Here is a 19,068-nt window from a genome sequence, read left to right on the forward strand (position 1 = left end):
GTCCCCGTTGCCGTCGGTGGCGTAACCAATAGACATGAAAAAGTAACCGAGAGACATAGAAAAAATAAAGTGAGAAGAAAACACCCAGGATCAAATGGGATTTGAACCGGGGCCTACTACTGAGAGGCAGGCGCGTATTCTACCACAGAACCACGCTGTTGCTTGAAACTCATTTGCAAAAAGACCCTATACAGCCATCATGTCGGGCAAGCAATCGCGTTAACCTATATAATATAGAGTGGCAGAAGAGTAAAATAACAACCAGTCATCATACAATGCTACTTGCGCAACGAGTGTGTGACCCTCCCAGTGCAATCGTTAGTGCCTTGTGAATCACGTAGTTCAACCGTTATACTTTAGCGTAATGGTGACATAGTCTATATTACTTTTACTGCGCAGGATTTTCGTAAGGCACGTTTTTCTGACCACATTGCGCAGACATCCTAATCCACCATTTCGCTGACTGAAAAGAAAGTTTTTTTCCGCACGACATTGTCAGACCTCATACGTAAACATATCACGCACATGTTTCTTTACAAGACACATTTTTCCTCAGCAAAGCAACCATTATGTATGCTCGTACAAACGTAACTCCGCAATAAGCGACAAACAATAGTGATTGCCTTAGTTTGCTCATCTGCACCCGAACCAATGATAATCGTCAAAAAATGAATCGCAATCAAAGATTTTTAAGGCGAAAGCCTTATATTCTCCATTAGTCGAAAAACCGGCGTGATCGGGAAACGGTACAAAAGGTAGCGCGAACATAAAATACTGTGGCTCCAAGTGCACGAGCTCTGCGCTCACTTCGTCTTTGAGGCGATCGCGTTACTAAAAAGAAAAAAAAAAAAAGCTGAGTTCATCTGAATCGTGCCTCGAGGCGCGTGAGATACGCGGTTACTTCAACGTTGAGGTGGTGGCGTGAAAAAATGCGCTGTTCTTAAAAGTCCATAATCGCTTACTCTTTCAAGTTGTCTTAAGTGCATACGAGGCTTAGTTAATCGCAATCATTCGCAAGGTTAATCCTTCAGTCGCAGAGCCACGTGGTTCTATAACTTGTCTACGCTGGGGTTTCTTTCCGCGCAAATATCTTACTTCCTGGATTTTCCCCCTTCTGAAGAATGAATAGTGATACTAAAATTCAGCGCGGAATTTGTGGTGAATGTGAACCTGATTCCTTTTTTTCGCTGTAGGACAGAGAACGAGGATTTCTTTACAATAATGCCGTGACGTTGAAGTTCCTGTTGCAGCTCCTTATTGAGTAGTGAGTCACGCGCAATCTCTGTCACTACTTTCATCTTAAGTGTCCGACGTCAGTGAGGCGCAATCGAGAGAGCGCAGTATACGTAAAGTGCATTTGCGCAGGGAGTCTAATAACAAAGCAACGCCACCTCAACTCTCTGACCTTGCTGGAGATTAATTCCCATTGCCACCGGCAAGCTTTGTAACTGGGCGCAGAGCCAAGTCATGTAGCAACGCCAACATGCGCTTCACGCTTCCATTACGGATTCTCGAAAGTGGCATGTGTGATCGGCTCCCGCAGGTTGCTTTTTTTTTTTTTCTTTTTTTTCTTCTTTTTTTTCTTTTTCCCCCGCATCACTTCCCTGTGGGATCTTTCGATTTGGTAAATGACGTCGCGTATCGTACGAATGTCTTTCAAAGAAAGAACAGTTCTTAACGAGTGCGAGCTTCTATGATTCTTTGTGGCCTGGTTATTCCTGAGCAACAAAGAAGTGTTACGGGGCGCTTCCTGCAATTTTACACAAGCATGTAGAATACATGCAAAGATGGGTATTTTCTGAGAGATTCACTCTCACTTTGTGTTTTCGACTGACCGCGTATTCAAGTCGAAAGTGAGCGGTAGCTACTGGCACCCACAAGTGCCTCTTGGAATCAATAGAATTTTCGCTGGGAAATAATTGGTCTGCCCTTTATTATTACTTCGTTGATTTTCGAAAGAATTGATATCGCATTTACTTGTCTCTGTGAAAGGTGAGTTGCCTGACTATATTATATAATATGCTTCGTGGCTAGTTCAGCATAGCGATAATCCTCATAAAGTCTTCAATGTATACGCGTACTGTCTGAGTCCGTGAGTGTCGGGTGCATTTAATAATCGTATTATGGTTTGGTTTGGCAGTGCCTTGGGCACAAGCTCTTTGATCTTGAAGTGCCAAAATTCTGAACTTGTAACGGTTGAAATCGCCTAGAGGGCAGCTTTAAGCTTGGTTCGGTCATACCTTGAATGCGTAATCTCAAAGAGTTCCATATCACTGCAAACTAAGCCAGAACCCGGTGGTGGAAACAAGTCGAATAGATCATTCGTGTACGCTGCCAGCTTCCTATGCGCTCGTTGAGACCTGCAGCCCTTGATCATGGCTCTTGTTATCTAAAACATGCAGAGCGGAAGGTGACACCGACAACAAACAGAGATAAAAAGTTACAATGATGTTTCACTCCTTGAGAGCGGTCGACGCGCAAGCGAATTGGTGCTATCCCCTTTGTGCGTTGCCTGTAGAACGTCTCATTACGTTACCCAGGATAACTTCGATACACTCCACGACAGCGATTTGACAAATGGGGCATATAGGCTTGTGTGTAAAACGGGTTGACCCTCGACCCCTTCACCGCAGCATTGAGAAATCAAATGTTTGGGGTCACTGAGTGAGATCTGTTCGCATTTACTTGGGTTTGACGTAGTCCCGCATAGCTTGTTTTATATAAACTGTCATTTCCTGGTTTTCCCGATTCACATTACGGTTGGCTTAAACGCTATTTGTACGAACAGCATCAAAAATGGTACTCAACGGCGCGACGTCACAAAAGGCTGACGTTTTATCGGTGTGCCTCAGGGGTCGGTCCTTGGGCTGGTACTGTTCCTCATTTTTATCAATGACCTCAGTGATGGCCTCGTTTCGAATGTCAGACTCTATGCGGATGAGTGCGTTGTACAACATTCTGTGTGTCGTGTGGAAATGATGAGAATGTTCTGCAGTCTGATGTTCAACAAATTTGTTCTTGGTGTACTAAATGGGAAATGAATTTGAACGTAGCAAAATTACCATGTGCAATTTACTCACAAAAAGAACAAGGTGTCTAGTTCATACTTTCTAAACAATGTATTAGTGCAATGCGCTAACAGTAAAATAAGAACCATGGAAAGTCTCAGTGAGGCTTCCATTTCGCCTTTTTTTTTCATCCGAAGTTAGCTTCTTACAGTCCCGATTGTAACCAGTGCGTTATGAGAACTCACTATGTAGTATGTGCTTTTCGAGTGTGATGAATAAGCAGGTACTAGTGAGTGCTTCTGCGGAAAACAGAGAGGCAGGCGTCTTCTCTTGGGGTGTCTGTGGGTGTGAACGGTGTGACTGTGTGTGTATGTGCGACCGATATTTTGTGTTGTGAATTAACCTAAGGCGAAATACCCAGCTGGAGGTTCTTCTAGGTTACATTTCAGCATCTCACTTGCCGCTGTGCGAAACAAATACGACGACAGACCTCCGTTCGATCATACACGTTCAACGTAAACGCTATAACAAAGTCTAATTAGAACAAATCAAGAAGGACACGAAAAGACGACGCATATAAGGACAGATGCTAATACTGTTTATTGTGAAAACACCACGGAAAAAATTAAGGCGGCTTCGCAATAGTGGTGCCAAGCCCGAAAGAAGTGCGGAACTGGGCGGCCTTTTTTTTTCTCTTTAGTTTTCTTTTGCTTTCTTCATCTCTTTCTTTCTTTTTCTGTCTGCTCTCTTTTTTCTGTGTTTTTTTTCTCTTTATTTCTATTTCTTCCTTTCTTTCTCTCTCTCTAGCTATTTCTTCTCTTTCCCGTTTCGAACAATAAAACGTTTATTCCTCCTCCACCTCCTCTTGCTCTTTCTTTTTTACTCTCTCTTTCTCTATTTCTTTCTCACTTCCCTTTCCCACACCCCTATACTATACAAGGCTATGTTATGCTCTGCCCCGGTGCCTGGAAAGCCGAGTGGTTAAGATGCTCGCCTTCGGATCGTGGGTACGCGGGTTCGAGTACCATCTCGTGAAATTTTTTTTTATTATTCTCTTTTTTCTTTCTTCTTTCTTTCTCTCTTCTTTCTCTCTGTACGCGTTCTCTCACCCATCAGCGTTATTTCAGGCCACGCCGGACAAATCGGCGCACGTGTTCTGGAGCGAACCAGAAGTTGGCGAAGAGGATGAAGAGAGCGCGTGCCGGTTCATGATGATGGTCATTTCTGTTCCCTCGTCACGGATCAATGGTCGGCATAAACAGGTCCACTGTTAATAGCTATGTTCTGTCACGCATGCGCCGTGAACATCATGAAAACACCGCAGAAAATAACATGATAAATCCAACAGATCAAACAGGACCGTCCATAAATCGCATTGCATCGTATTGCAATCGCATTGCAATCGGGATTGCATTCCGAAGAATGCAATTCTGTCGACGCCGCGCTGACACAGACTGGGTCGTTCTTTTTATAAAGAAGGCTCTTAAACCTAAATGAGCTGTACAGTTCTTACTACACCCAGTTCTTACGCTAAGTGGCTTCGATTGCTACATACCAGACGTTCTTAACGACTGCCTGCTGCTGTTTCCCTTGCGCGCGCGTTTTTTTCGAACTGCCGTCGTGCGCGTTCATGTGTTCTCACTTAAATTTTGTTATGCTGTAATGATCTTGAGATGAATATCACACCGCGAAACTGCCCTTCCCTACAGCACCAACAGTTCCAACAGGACTAATTTTTCGCCTCGTTGCTATTGGCTACAGGACAAAGTTTCCCACAAGTTACACACACACACACAAAAGAAGACGCATAGACGAAAGCACCATTGGATTGGATTGGATTGGAAAAACTTTATTTACGTCCTGCAGAACGCGCTCAGCGCGTAGCGGGCGTCTCCCACGTAGGGACCGGCAGAGAATACCTGGCGGCCGCCTCGTGGGCCTGCTGGACAGCCCATTGCTGGTCGGCGAGAAGCGAGCTTCTGAGGGACGTCCCACTTGTGTGAGGTAGAGCCGGGATGAGCGTTCTACACTCCCAGAGCATGTGTGTGAGTGTCGCCGTGTGTCCGCACGAGGGGCACGTGGCTGGGGTACGTGTCGGGATAGAAAACATGAAGCTTGGCGAGGTTTGGATATGTGTGCGTTTGCAGTAAGCGTAGGGTTAGCGCCTGCGGCCTGTTAAGTTTCGGATGCGGGGGCGGAAAAATGCGGCGTCCAAGGTAAAAGTGTTTTGTGATGTCGTTATACGTAATGGGTGCGTCCCGGTTGGCTTCTAACTCGGCGAGATGAGGTTTCCCTGTGACGGGCGCGGTCGGTAAGCGCGCGCGCTGCGTCGTGGGCGATCTCGTTGAGGTTGGACGGGGCGCCCGGCACCCGGCCGAGATGGGCAGGGAACCAGATGACGTGTGATGCTTGAGAGTACTCGGATCCACGCTGCGGAGGATGCGTAACGCCTGATCGGAGACGACGCCACGTTCGAAGGTTTCATGGCCGCTCTAGAGTCGCTGTAGATGACTTCTCGTTTGCTGTCGAGCACACTTAAGGCTATGGCTACTTGCTCAGCTACTTCGGGGTCTCGGGTGGATAGTGGCGGAGTTTAGGATCCGCTGCGTGGATGAAACCGCGACCGCGGCGAAGGCTCGGTTGTTGCGATAGGCAGCGGCGTCCACGAACGAGACGTCGTCCGCTTTCACGTCTATGCGCTTGAGAAAGGCGGTCGCCCGCGCAAGGCGCCTGCCTCTGTTGTAGTCGGGGTGTACATTTCGCGGATTGGGATTGATCGTGATGAGATCTCGGATTTCACGGGGAACCGGCGTCCACTCTGGGGGGTCCCCGGCCGTCGAGGAGAAGCCAAGCTCGTGCAGAATATGGCGGCCCGCCTTGGTGGTCCTGAGTCGGAGCAACTGCGCCCGTTCCTGAGCCTCGGCGATCTCTTCAAGCGTGTTTGCACGCCGAGCTCGAGGAGTTTCTCCGTGGAAGTGCTCATAGGGAGGCCGAGGGCTCTTTTAACGACCTTTCTAATAAGGGCGTTCAGTTTATCGCACTCAGTACGTAGCCATTTGTGCATGGCAGCGACGTACGTGAAATGGCACAGAACAAACGCGTGTACGAGACGCATCAAGTTGTTCTTTCAGGCCGTGGTGCCGGTTGGCCACTCTACGTACTAGCCGTATGGCGTTATCAGTCCTAGTCTTGAGCTTCTGCACCGTTTGGGTATTGGTTCCGCGGCACTCGATGATCATGCCCAGGACCCGAATGGAGTCTACCCTGGGGACTGCACGACCGTCTCTGGTGTGGAGGATGATGTTGCGTTCGGCCGGGGGTTGCCATCCTTTGGGCTTTGCGCCGCGGCGTTTGGGCAGGTATATCAGCAACTCCGACTTCGCGGGGGAACACTTGAGACCGGTGTGTTCGAGGTAGGATTCGGTGGTTTCGATGGCCTCCTCTAGGGTGGACTCGATGAAGCCATCCGACCCTGTGGAGCACCATATGGTTACATCGTCCGCGTAGATTGTGTGGTTCAACCCCTCGATTTTTGAGAGTTGTTCGGAGAGTCCGATCATCACGAGGTTGAAGAGCGTCGGTGAGAGGACGGATCCCTGGGGAGTGCCTCGCTGTCCGAGCTCGACTTCTTCCGACACCGGTCTCCTGCGCAGAGGACGGCTCTGCGCCTAGTGAGGAAGGAGCGGACAAAGTCGTAAAACCGACGCCCCAGCCCGAGGTTTGCGATCGCCTTCAAAATGGACGAGTGGTGATGTTATCGAAGGCCTTTTCTAAATCGAGGCCGAGTATGGCACGAGTGTCCTGAGTGTTACCTCCGTCGAGAATCTGATGCTTTAAAAGTAGCATAGCGTCTTGAGTCGATAATCCTGACCGGAAGCCAATCATGTGGTGTGGGAGGCAATCGTGATCTTCGAGGTATCGACCGACCCTGTTGAGGACGACGTGTTTAGCCACCTTGGCCACGCATGATGTGAGCGAGATGGGACGCAGGTGATCTAGGCTCGGCGCCTTGCCCGGTTTAGGAATGAGGATCGTGTGGGCGAGTTTCCAGGCATCGGGTAGCTCGCCCTTTTTCCATATTTCGTTGATGGTGTCTGTGAGATAAGTGACGGAGGGGTCGTCCAGGTTGCGTAGAAGCTTGTTGGTGATGCCGTCGGGGCCAGGGGCGGAACGGCCATTGAGTTCGTGGAGAGCTCGCCGCACCTCTTCGACGGAAAAGTCGGCGTCTAACTGAGTGTTGTCGGTACCAAGGTATTCGGTGAGGAGTCGAAGGGCCCGTGGGAAGCGGGAGATATTTCTGCACGAGGGTCTTGGTGACGTCTTGCGGTGGCGCGGTCCGTTTAGCCTGATGGAGTATCTTCGCGAGCGAATGACGCTGATTCGTGCGGGTGTTGGTGTCGTCGAGCAGGTGTTTGAGGAGGTTCCAGGATTTGCCATTTCGGACCTGACCGTCAATCGAGTTACAAACCTCGTCCCACTTTGCTTAGAAAGGGCGCGGCAATGATCCCCATGTTCTTGTTCAGCTCAGATATGCGTTTACGCAACCTCCGATTAAGGCGCTGTCCTTTCCAGCGGGCCAGTAGAGACTGTTTGGCCTCGAGCAGGTGGGCGAGGCGACTGTCCTTCTTCTCGGTTTCCCGCTTTACTCAACGTTTTCGTAACGCTTTTTTGTGATTTCAACGGTATATCGGTAAACAGCAACATCCTGAAGACAAAAGGACCCTATCGACACTTTCTTGAGTGCAGTGAGTGCCTATTTCTACGTTTTTCAACGCATTTTCTATCGTCGCTCGCCTGCCGCCCAGCTAGCCCTAACGAGTGCCCTCTTTGCTTCGACATGGCGCGCGCTCGCTAGCGCGGCGCCGCGGCTGGCTCGCTGCGCTCTACCACGTCGTTGCTGCTACTTCGGCTGCATTCTGTCACGGCGCGATGGAATACCACGTATCGGGGGAGGACATTGACCGGAAGAAATCACACCAGACCAAGGCTGGCAGACCGCCTCGTCTCGCCGTGCACTAACCCAAAAGGTGGACTCCAAACCTACGCCGCCTAATGGCGCTTTGAAACATGGAGGGAACAAGCCCTGCGATAGTGAAAACGTCAAGAACAAAATCATCCGAGCGAGCCGAATGCCGCAACTACCGAAGGACGACATACGCATCATCATAAGACCCAGGGGGCCTTAATATCGCTAAGCTTGGCCCAACGATCGTCGCCGACGCCATTGCCGTCTCGGCAGGTATCAGCCCTGTGAACAGCATGCGGACACGCTCTGCCCAAACAGTAAGCAGAATATTAGTGGCGAGCACGCCGAGAAGAGATAACGCCAACCGCTACGTGCGCATTAAAGAAATCCGCATCGCTGATAAGACCTACGAAGTGAGTGCCTACGAAGCGGCACCGTATTCTACATGCAAAGGCGTCATCCGGGGGATCCCGTGCAAGACAGTTCGGCGGACATCGATGCAAAGATCGTTAACGACAGGAATCCACTGGCCCTGGCCGCCAAGCGCATCGGCAGTACCACCGCAGTAATCGTGGCCTTTGATGGACATCGCGTGCCCAACTTCGTGCGATATGGGTCTGTGCTATTGCAATGTACGCTATACCGCAGGCAGATAGATATTTGCTATGCCTGCGGCCGGCTTGGCCATCGTGCGGACGTTTGTCCTAACCCCGGAGACGTTATCTGCCGAGGCTGCGGTGCCCCGAACCCTGATCGGGAGCATCGTTGTACACCCAAATGCAAGCTTTGTGGAGGAGACCACCTCACTGCCGACAAGGCATGCAAAGAACGCTACAACATTCCCTACGTGGTGCGACGACGACGATGGGAGCGAGCACGCTCGACGCGAGACGGAAACGACGATCTTGATGCAAGGTACAAGCCCAACACAGCCACTCACGACGACGAACCTTCGGAACATGCGACAGATGATCGGTCCGATGGCAACCGATCCCAGTCCCGATCCAGGGTCGTTCCAAAAGCCGCTCCAGACGTGCATCGAGGTCCCGGAGCCGTCTCGGGCCCCCTCCGCAGTACACGACGTGGGGCGCCCAATGGGTCTGCATCCAGATCCCGTTCCGGCTCCCGTCCCGGGTCTCTCTCCGGTTCTCGTTCCGGATCCTGCCCGGCCGTAGCGGTGTCCATGGTCAACGATCGTCGAGCCCGTCGGCACCATCACCGGCAAGCAACGCCAACAATAAGCGAGGAGCTCTTACTTGGGCGGACACCGTCAGGAGCAAAGGACAAGCTACGGCACAGGTAGGGTCGGGTTTACTCCCAGAGCACGACACACACACACATCTGAAATATCATATCTAAAGCGCGAAAACGCGATGATGAAAGAAACAATACGCAAACTCACGGTCGCCATCGCCGAACTAAAAAATGACAGAAGCGCGTCCACCGCTACACCCACCACCGATCACGCCGCCAATGCAGTCGCTTCGTCCAGCTGCAGCCCGTAGGCGCCCATAATGATGACGGCGAGAGCGCACCTAAGAAACGCGCGATCGTCCGCGACCAGCCAGCTTTAAGGCCCGAGGAGTTGGACGATATTAAGAGCACGCTTTCAGCGATTAAGGAGAGCCTTCGGTTCCTTGGCGAGAGTATGGCCCTTGTACAGTCAACCCTTGCGGCCCACGGTAATCGGTTGGGCCAGGTGGAACACACCTAGACATCGTCGCCCCTGCCGTCGCCGCGGGTCAGCCGGTCTCACAGCGCACAACAACACCAAGTTCACTCCCACACGCGGCCCTTTTGCACCCGTCGGGTGCTCAGGCCAACACAGCATGCTTCAAGATGGCCACGCCAAATGACGAGTTGCGAATTGGCAATGGAACTGCAGGAGCTTCGCCCATAAGAAAGCCTCCCTGCAGCAATACCTCCGTAGTCACGAAGCCAAACCCCACGTCATCCTGTTACAAGAACTGCAGTACCAACCGACACGTTTTCCGGATACCAGTGGATACCCGGCCCCTCGGGAGGACGCGGTACCACCACGCTGGTTGCTAACAAGATTACCTGCATAGCACACAGCCTCGATGAGCCCGAAATCGAGCATGTTATGTAGAGATCATCCCTGGAAACACATCCCGACAAAGCGTGTACATCCTCAATATGTACAGCAGCCCCAGCCACCACAGACAACGGTTCACACGCCTGTTCCAGAAAGCCATCCGTCTCGCAGAGTCCAATCCGCTAGTGATCGCGGGTGACTTTAACGCCGCACATCGTGCCGGGGTACGCGTACGACACCCCCAAGGGTAACGAGCTTTGGCAAAACGCTAACGACATGGACCTTGTTCTCATCACGGACAAGGCTTTCCCTACACGCACCGGCACATCAACACAAAGAGACACCACCCGGATCTCTGCTTCGTCAAGAACATTGCCGACGCCCGTTGGTCCAACCTCGCGGTAGATCTTGGTAGCGATCATTTCTTACTGGCCGTACACCTCCCCACTGTCTGCAAGAAGACCAAGTTGTATACGTGGTTGACTGGGACCTTTTCCGGAAGACCCGCGCAGAACGACATCCTCCAGACGCCGCCCCAAGCCTCGAGACGTGGACGGCCCAGCTCAAGGTCGACGTCGACAAGGCGACCAAAAAAAAAAACCATTGGCACTTCCAAAAGAATATTTATGTAGTCCAAGGAATAAATATACAGTTAAACACATGCGCAGAATAGTCACAAACGCAGGAGGGTATCAGCGGTCAAGGAAACTCGACTCCGATTAGTAAAGCCTAACCGATGCATCACGAATACATCTGATTTAGTTGCACGTAAAGAACCCCAGGTGGTCGGAATTTCCGGAGCCCTCCACTACGGCGTCTCTTATATCATATTGTTTTGGGACGTTAAACCCTAGATAATATTATGATTATTACGAATACATCTTGAATTTAACTTTTTCATGCAGGTGTTTCTATAGATCACGTCCTGTCTGATTTTATTAATTAAATTTCTGGGATTTTACGTGCCAAAACTACGATTATTATGGTGCACGCTATGGTAGTGGACGCCGCATTGATTTCAACTACCTGGAGTTCTTTAACATGCACCTAAGCTTGAGTACACGGGTGTTCTTACATTTCGCCCCCATTGAAATGCAGCTGTGGATGTGATTCTTACTTCCTCCAGGTATCGTAATCTCTTCAAATGTGGCTGACACATGCATCCCTTTCATTGCGCGGGCAAATGTGCTATTCTATCTTTCATTAGATTTATGTCATGTTCTCTTGCTCGTTGGTTTCTACGATGGCCGGTCTATCCGTTGTAGGACTTGCCGCACGATTTTGCCTTAGTAAAAGTTTGCCTGAGTAAAAACAATTCGGAAGTCTCCAATCAGCAGAACCATTTTTTGCAAATTGCGCGAAGAAAGGATTTGACGAGGTCCTACAAAATAAATATTGTAGCTGTGAGTCTCAAAATTTTTCTTGGCATACTACGAGTAACGTATGTTAACCAAATATTGTTATCTTGTAGTTTTGTTGCCCGTATTTTATGAAAAAAATTGCAAATACGGCACATTGTTCAATAACGCTCTAGTTTCGGATATTTTTTTCTTCGCGTCTATAACACTCAGGATTTCCAAAATTTCCTAAGTGTTGCCACACATTGGTTTAACAATTGTATTAAATATGATTGCCGAGAATGGTGTCAAACGCAAACCGAAAATGCATAAGTGAAGGCATATCTATAAAAATGCAATACTTTGAAATGCAGCTAAAAAGCCGTCTTCGATATTCTTTAATCTCCCCAGAATTAAAGCCCAGTGCATGCACTAACTGAGTCTGTAAAATCACGTAGTATTATTTTTTGTGAGATCGGAGTTACAAAGCCGCCAAAGTGCCCAAATTGACGTTCCCGCGTAACCACTTAAATGAGAGAGCATGTAGCTATCGTTGTCATTGTCAAGATTTTTAGGTCTTAATATGTTCTCTCGTGTTCCCGAAACATCAAATTGACAGAAAAACGACGAAGTGTTGCTGTAAAGTGCAAATTTGTGCACATGCGTGTTTCCATTCATCGTAGTATTGTTCCTGGCGAAAGCCTTATGGGAAATTTTTCGTGTACATGCACACTCGAGTCGGGTATTCGCATGCAACAGTTTCTTCAGCCCTAATGCCACAGGACGCGAGAAGGTATTGAAGGAAGAGTGGGTTCGCGCAGAAAGTGTCCTAGAGACGGCACCAACGATGAGCTCTTCTTGCGCCTGGCGTAGGACGTCCGACAATAATGTTTCTCTTCACCGTCATCTTCAGATGAGAAATTTCTGTGAAGTAAATGACTAAGTTTAGCTCCTCAACAACATTTTCTGAGGAACAAATTTTTTGACAGACACAGATGCATTTCTACATTTTACGACGATCTGTTTGAAGAGGTTGAAGCAATTCCAAGACGGAAAAAGTTCATTTGGCACAAAGCTCTTGAACAGGCGTTATCCGAATCTTTTATACTCCGAAAGTTCCGCTTAGAGCTAATCTTGTTTTTGTGCATGTTCATCGTGACGTTACACACCGCGACGTCAATGATGACGTCAGCACAGGACGCGTCGCATGGCCAAGTTTAGGTGGGCCGATCACGGAGGCAGTGCAAAACCAGGTGAGGCGCAGAAGGCTTGCAATGTCCTATCCTGGAGGCCGTGTAAAACGACTTTAGTTGCAGAAATTTTCGGAAGGGGCGCTGGGGAGGTCAATACTTCGCCTGAGAAGCAGAAGAAGATTGCTTTTGCCTTCGAGTCTTCTTTGACGAATGCAAAAGGAGCTTCTGCGTTTCTTTTTTTTTTGTCTCTCTCTCTCTTTCCAATCCCCTATTTCCCACCCCAGTGCGGGTAGCACACCGGGCACTACAGTATGGGTTAACCTCCTGCCTTCCTCTTCTCTTTCTCTGTTTCCTCGATATGTTATCATAAGTAATAAAACAGCAACGATGCGTGAAACAAACCTTCACGGTTTACAAACAACAAAAAAGCAAAACGTCGGCTGTTTGTTGTATTTTCCGTTAATATTTCGCCTACAGCGCTATTAGAAGTTTAGAGCAGGCTCTAAATGCAGCTATGCTCAAGCTACTCACTCTTTTCTATAATTTTTTTCTCTTTTTTTTTCTCGGTCAGGTAGGGTGCTCTACCCTGTGGACAATTTATAAGGGCGCCTTTTCTTTGCAGAAAACAAGCCGTAGTTTACTGTGTATATAGTAGATAGATAGATAGATAGATAGATAGAAGATAGATAGAGAGATAGATAGATAGATAGATAGATAGATAGATAGATAGATAGATAGATAGATAGATAGATAGATAGATAGATAGATAGATAGATAGATAGATAGATAGATAGATAATAGATAGATAGATAGTAGATAGATAGATAGATATAGCACGTGTTGTGAGTGCATCATGCGCAAGAAGGACACAATGCTGTTCCACTGAAGAGATACCTGTCTCTCATATTCTAATTTATTGTTTCAATGCAATTTATTTTGCTATTCGTCTCTAGTTGAAGCGGCGCTGCTCTGTAGGAACCCTCACCGGAATCGACCAGCTGTGAGCAGTGGTCGATTAGAAGGGAATAAGATTGAGCGAAAGGAATCCTTACTTTACAGCCGGCATGTTTCATTTTGCTTACGACATATGAGAGCTACGATGGCGTATATAAAGTTATATTTTCGTTGACGCTTCGCCAGATCGCTGGGGATATTCACCTAACTTCATTTGCTCGGAGGCCTTTCTGAATGCTGTATCTAAAAGCATCACTATTTATTGCACTATGCCGCAAATTATCAGAATTTCCTAACAGCTGAAGCCCAATGAATTTTAGCATCACTTGACGAAGTAGAAATGCTGCATACGTGCGTATAAGAGCACATTTAGAGGTTCCAGGTCGAACATATACATAGCAAATATGCGTTAATGTTATGAAGGCGGCTTCACACGCCTTGGTTTTGACTGTGACATAGACATAAGTCGAGTGTGCGTGCGTGCGTGCGTGTGTGTGTGGTGTGGGTGTGTGTGGTGTGTTGTGGTGTGTGCGTGCGTGCGCGCGCGCGCGCGCGCGTGTGTGTGTGTGTGTGTGTGTGTGTGTGTGTGTGTGTGTTGTGTGTGTGTGTGTGTGTGTTGTGGTGTGTGTGTGTGTGTGTGTGTGTGTGTGTGTACACTCAGTAGATTCACTCTGGACGAATTAATTTGTATTTCATTTCAACAACATATTCCCTACCGTTTTCGTTCGGGGGTCATGTATAGGCGGCCGCATTTTCGATGGAGGCGAGAATGCTTGAGGCCCGTGTACTTAGATTTAGTGCACGTTAACGAACCCCGGGTGGTCGAAATTTCCGGAGCCCTCCACTACGGCGCCTCTCATAATCATATCGTGGTTTTGGGACGTTAAACCACAATTTATTATTTTATTATTATTATTATTATTATTATATTATTATTATTATATATTATTACTATTATATTATTTTAATGATTATTATTATATTATTATTATATTATTATTCTATGTATGCAGTACAATGAACCTATATAAACGCTCTTAACACATATTAATCTGATCACGTGTGACGTTATCGCCTTCTGTTGTAAGTCCTGAGAAGAAGCTTTAGAGTACATTTTCTTATTGTGCCGTCCATTTGTTCCAAAGGTCATAGCTCAGTGTGACAGTAAAGAGAGCCGATGTGAAAGACCACGTGTTGCTAATGATACTGATTGTACTATGTTTTCATACAACTGTGCAATAGCAAACCAAAGGTATAGAGATATATACACTGTCGAAGCATACCTGTTGATAACGCTGACAAACCACGAGGTTCCATGCCAGCTGGCATGGGTTGCCAGCGAACCATTATTTTTTTTTTCAAACAGATGTCACGCGTATACAGAAGGTCCAAGGACAGCCCAATATCCCTTTCCGCGAATCTGCGTGTATTATCTAGATGTCATTTCCAACATTGTGCATAACATGTCGAACCTTTTCAGACCGGAAATTACTTGGTTCCTGGAATTCTCGGTAACATTTCTTCGTTCTCAACAATATATTAGCCCGAAGGCAGTGTGAACCGCAGTCGACTTTCGCGTAGAGTTGGGATTCAATCGCACGCTTCGCTTGATGGGAGCTGGGTAAAACTGAAGCGGAATGATGTGAACTTTCGCTTCATGGCGTGAAAGGAATATCAGCGTTGCCACCAGAGGAGACACAATGCGGATCTCTGTGGCGCACATGACAGCCTCACCGTCTCTCTCTTTGGTTCGTTCGGCTAAAGTATGCGTCATTATCAACGCAGCGGACCTGTTACTCTTCCCAAACTCGTTGCGACAAATAGAGCGATCCATCCTCCGCTGTCGCGCTGTCTGTAGGCGTGATCTGAAGGTCGTCGTTTCTGCTTACTTACCACAAGATATCGTCTCGAAAAGCAGAAAAAAAGGAATCTCGCACAGCTCTCTGGGAAACACAGAGAGCGAGAGAGAAATATTTCATTCTTGGCAAAAGACTGTAGACGTTGGCGTCTCCAAAGCGAGAGCGCTGACACAAAAGTATCAAACTAAAAAAAGTGTTAAATGAGAAAAGTGGACCGGAACGAATAGAACGCCTACACGAAACCAGTTGTTGGATTTCGAAAGGATGCTAAGTGCCGCACCCCTTTGGACTATGTATACAACCTTTAAAAAAAAGTTCATAAAGAAGTAGTGACTTCAAAGAATAGGTAGTAACTGCAGCGATTACTAACTTTCTTGGAACGTTACACCCTTTTGCTAGCTGTTTACTACTACGCTAGTAAACAGTTACTAACCGCAACCGTTACTGACATTTGCTGCCAGTTTATTACTTACGTTAATACACAGGTAGTAACTGCAAGCAACATAAGTAGTAACTGCACATTACATTCTTGGACCCTTCTACCTCGTTGCTACGCGGCCGTTAATACTCCATCTAAATTGTAGTTAATACCTATTCTTTTAATTTACAGCTGGAAATCGTCTCGAACATATTGCTTTAAATGGAAACTGGCGAAGAAAATGTCCATGGATCAAGAAAAAAAAAAACAATTTTTTTAAAATTACGCTACCGGCAATGTCTAAGTATCATTGTACTATTGTGAAAACGTAAGAGCAAGAGTCATGAAGTATAGGGCAAGTGCTATACGCGTTTCCATACACAATACAAATTATAACAAAGTAATAACATATGGCAGGCGGATGTGAAGAACCCAGTGGTCATAATTAATCCGGAGACCCTCATAACGGAGTCTCATAATCTAGCGTGGTTTTGGCACCTAAAACCTCGAGATGATCATTATTACCTTTTACAGCCTATGATAGCACAGGGATCCATTCAAGTGCGTTTGATTGCTATGGTCGTAAGTTTACTACCTGTGTCTCGGCCGTTTCTATATGGTGCTTTGTTGTGGCAGATTTATACAAAAATATACATATTAATGTTTTTCTTACTACGGTTGATTAAAAGTCTTGTGGGCGACGTACCCGCACATAAAGGTAGGTAAGGGTATAGGCTGTAGGTCCACATTTTTTATAACGCGATATCATTAAGAGCTCGTTTCGCAGAAAGTCCGGTGTCGGCGTTTGGTGTCGCGTTGGGTCGGTGTTGGTGTCGGGTGGTGTCGGCGTCGTGTCAGCGTCGTTGGTTGTGAGCGAAAATAAATCTTGTCCGTGACCGAAAATCGAGAAAGATCCAAAAATAAATAATAAATTTTACGTTCGAGTGAGAATCGAGCCCAGGCCATCTGCGGTGGGAAGCAGGTGTTCTACGACAGAGCCTCGCTATTGCGTGAACTCCTTCGAAAAAAAGAAACGCTATATGAGTGTCATGTAGTGGAAGGAGTCTCCTTAATGCATGTAATATTGCGTGGCAGAAGCGTACAGTCGTGCCAGGTGAGAAAACATGTTAATTGCACGAGTGGGTGTTTTAAAGGCCCACCCATTACGAAGCGTTCAGACATATTAAATCATCAGCTGCAAAAGCATCAACAAAGTGAGCAGCTGCGTAGGTTCGCGTGTTGCCTTACAGACGCGTAGTAGGCCCTTCGCTTATTCGCAGTGGGAATAATTATGGCGAAGCGGGCTCTTAACAACTGCACTTGGAGTAAGCATTTTCGGATAGTTTGAAACGGCGAGCGATCAATAGGTGAAGGTCTTGCGAACTTACACCCTATTTGTTCGGGGTTGTTATCCTACGTTCTCTATTCTGTATCCGCGTTTTTACAATGCTCATTTCTCTTTGATAACTCCACTCTTATGTGTTTTGATATTGAATATATAAACATTGGCATCTAGAGTTGCTAAACAATAATAGTAACAATGTGGGGTCTTACGTGCCCAAACCACGATATGATTATGATGCACGCCGTAGTACAGGATTCCGGAAATTTCGTCCATCAGGTGTTCGTTAACGTGCACTGATATCGCACTGTCACAGGCCTCTAACATTTTCCCACTATGAAAATGCGACCGCCTCAGCCGCGACCGAACCCGCCACCAGCGAGTCAGTATCCGAGCACCGTAACCACTGTACCACAGCGACGGAACTGTTAAACAATGGATTGCTCGGTGTTCTATGTCTTGACATCAAATGGACAGCCACGAAATGCCGAATGCATCAGTACAGCTGTTTTTATGCGTATGAGTGTTCCCTAATAGCATCCATTTAGTTGCTACAGATAAAAAAAAAAACGGCAACGGTAATATCCCAAAAAGGCGGCACTTGAAAGCGTCCGTAGAATACTCCATATTGACGATCAGTCTACATGGGTGGAACACGTAGTTGTTGTTGTCTAAAAGTTTTATGAATATTCGCAAACATGCATATTAGTACATATCTTGAAATTAGCCTGTTTCCTCCCATGCAGACGACGAGGAGAGAGAGAAAGGAAACGTAGGACCGAAAGCGCATACGGCATACTGCCCTGCATATAGAAAAATTGATGAAACGGAAGTAATGACCGGGAAAAAAGCATTTGCAGCTTCAATACGTGGAGCTGCCCATGATGTATTCAAGCGGTTATTTAGGCTGACCGGTTAGAAATAGTGACGGTCACACTCCTCTAACATTATGAGCCTGCGACGATGGGGGCAAAAGTCTGTGTAAAGAAATATTCCACTATCTAGCCCGCTTCGCAGAATATTCTGTTCAACGTAGTGCCGATGACCAAAACACTGTGCTGGATAACCTACTTCACTGTGGCACAAGTCACACGTGTGTGAATGTCATCCAACTAATAAATGAACAGACTTTCTTAATACCACTCCTGAACGTAAGCGACAAAGCAAACTACTGCTGCAAATGGGACCTGTTAGTACGTCATAGTAAAGGATAACGAATATCACGATAGCATGAGAAGGACAAGTGCTCTTTCATTTCGTGTTAGCTTTTCGCTGTCTCGCGCTATTTATCATCCGGCACGGAGAAACCGCATTGCTTCGGGTGCGATGCACTTATAGTGTCACTGAAGAGTGAAACTGTCGCCGGTAAAGCGATAGTTGAAGTACTCGCGTTGTTCCAAGGTGTTTGCTTCTTGCGTGAACAAGCAAAAGAAGGCTTCGTGCCACGGTTGATGCATTTTCCAGGAGATATTAGGAAGTTCTTTATTACTTGGTGCACCGTACGGGCGCTATTGCGTTCAGCCTCAGCTAACTATGGTCTCCGCGGCTGGCACTAAACCCGCGACCTCGTACACGCAGCCCGATTCGACAGGCACTCAGATACCACCGGGAGGTGGAATCTAAAGGCAACCTAGTATCTGCACACAATATTAATAAAAGTAGCCCATCGCTTTCCTTACTCCTCGTTTTCTTCCTTTTCTTGTGGTTCTTCCTCTGATATATTATTATTATTATTATTATTAGTATTATTATTATTATTATTATTATTATTATTATTATATTATTATTATTATTATGTATTATTGTTGTTGTTGTTGTTGTTGTTGTTATTACTATTTTAGTAGTAGTAGTAGCAGTAGTAGTAGTAGGAGTAGGAGGAGGAGGATTATTAAATGTTTGAGGTTTTTACGTCCCAAAACACGATATGAATATGAC

The sequence above is a fragment of the Rhipicephalus sanguineus genome, chromosome 1, assembly GCF_013339695.2.
Source record: "Rhipicephalus sanguineus isolate Rsan-2018 chromosome 1, BIME_Rsan_1.4, whole genome shotgun sequence".
Classification (NCBI taxonomy): Eukaryota; Metazoa; Arthropoda; class Arachnida; order Ixodida; family Ixodidae; genus Rhipicephalus; species Rhipicephalus sanguineus.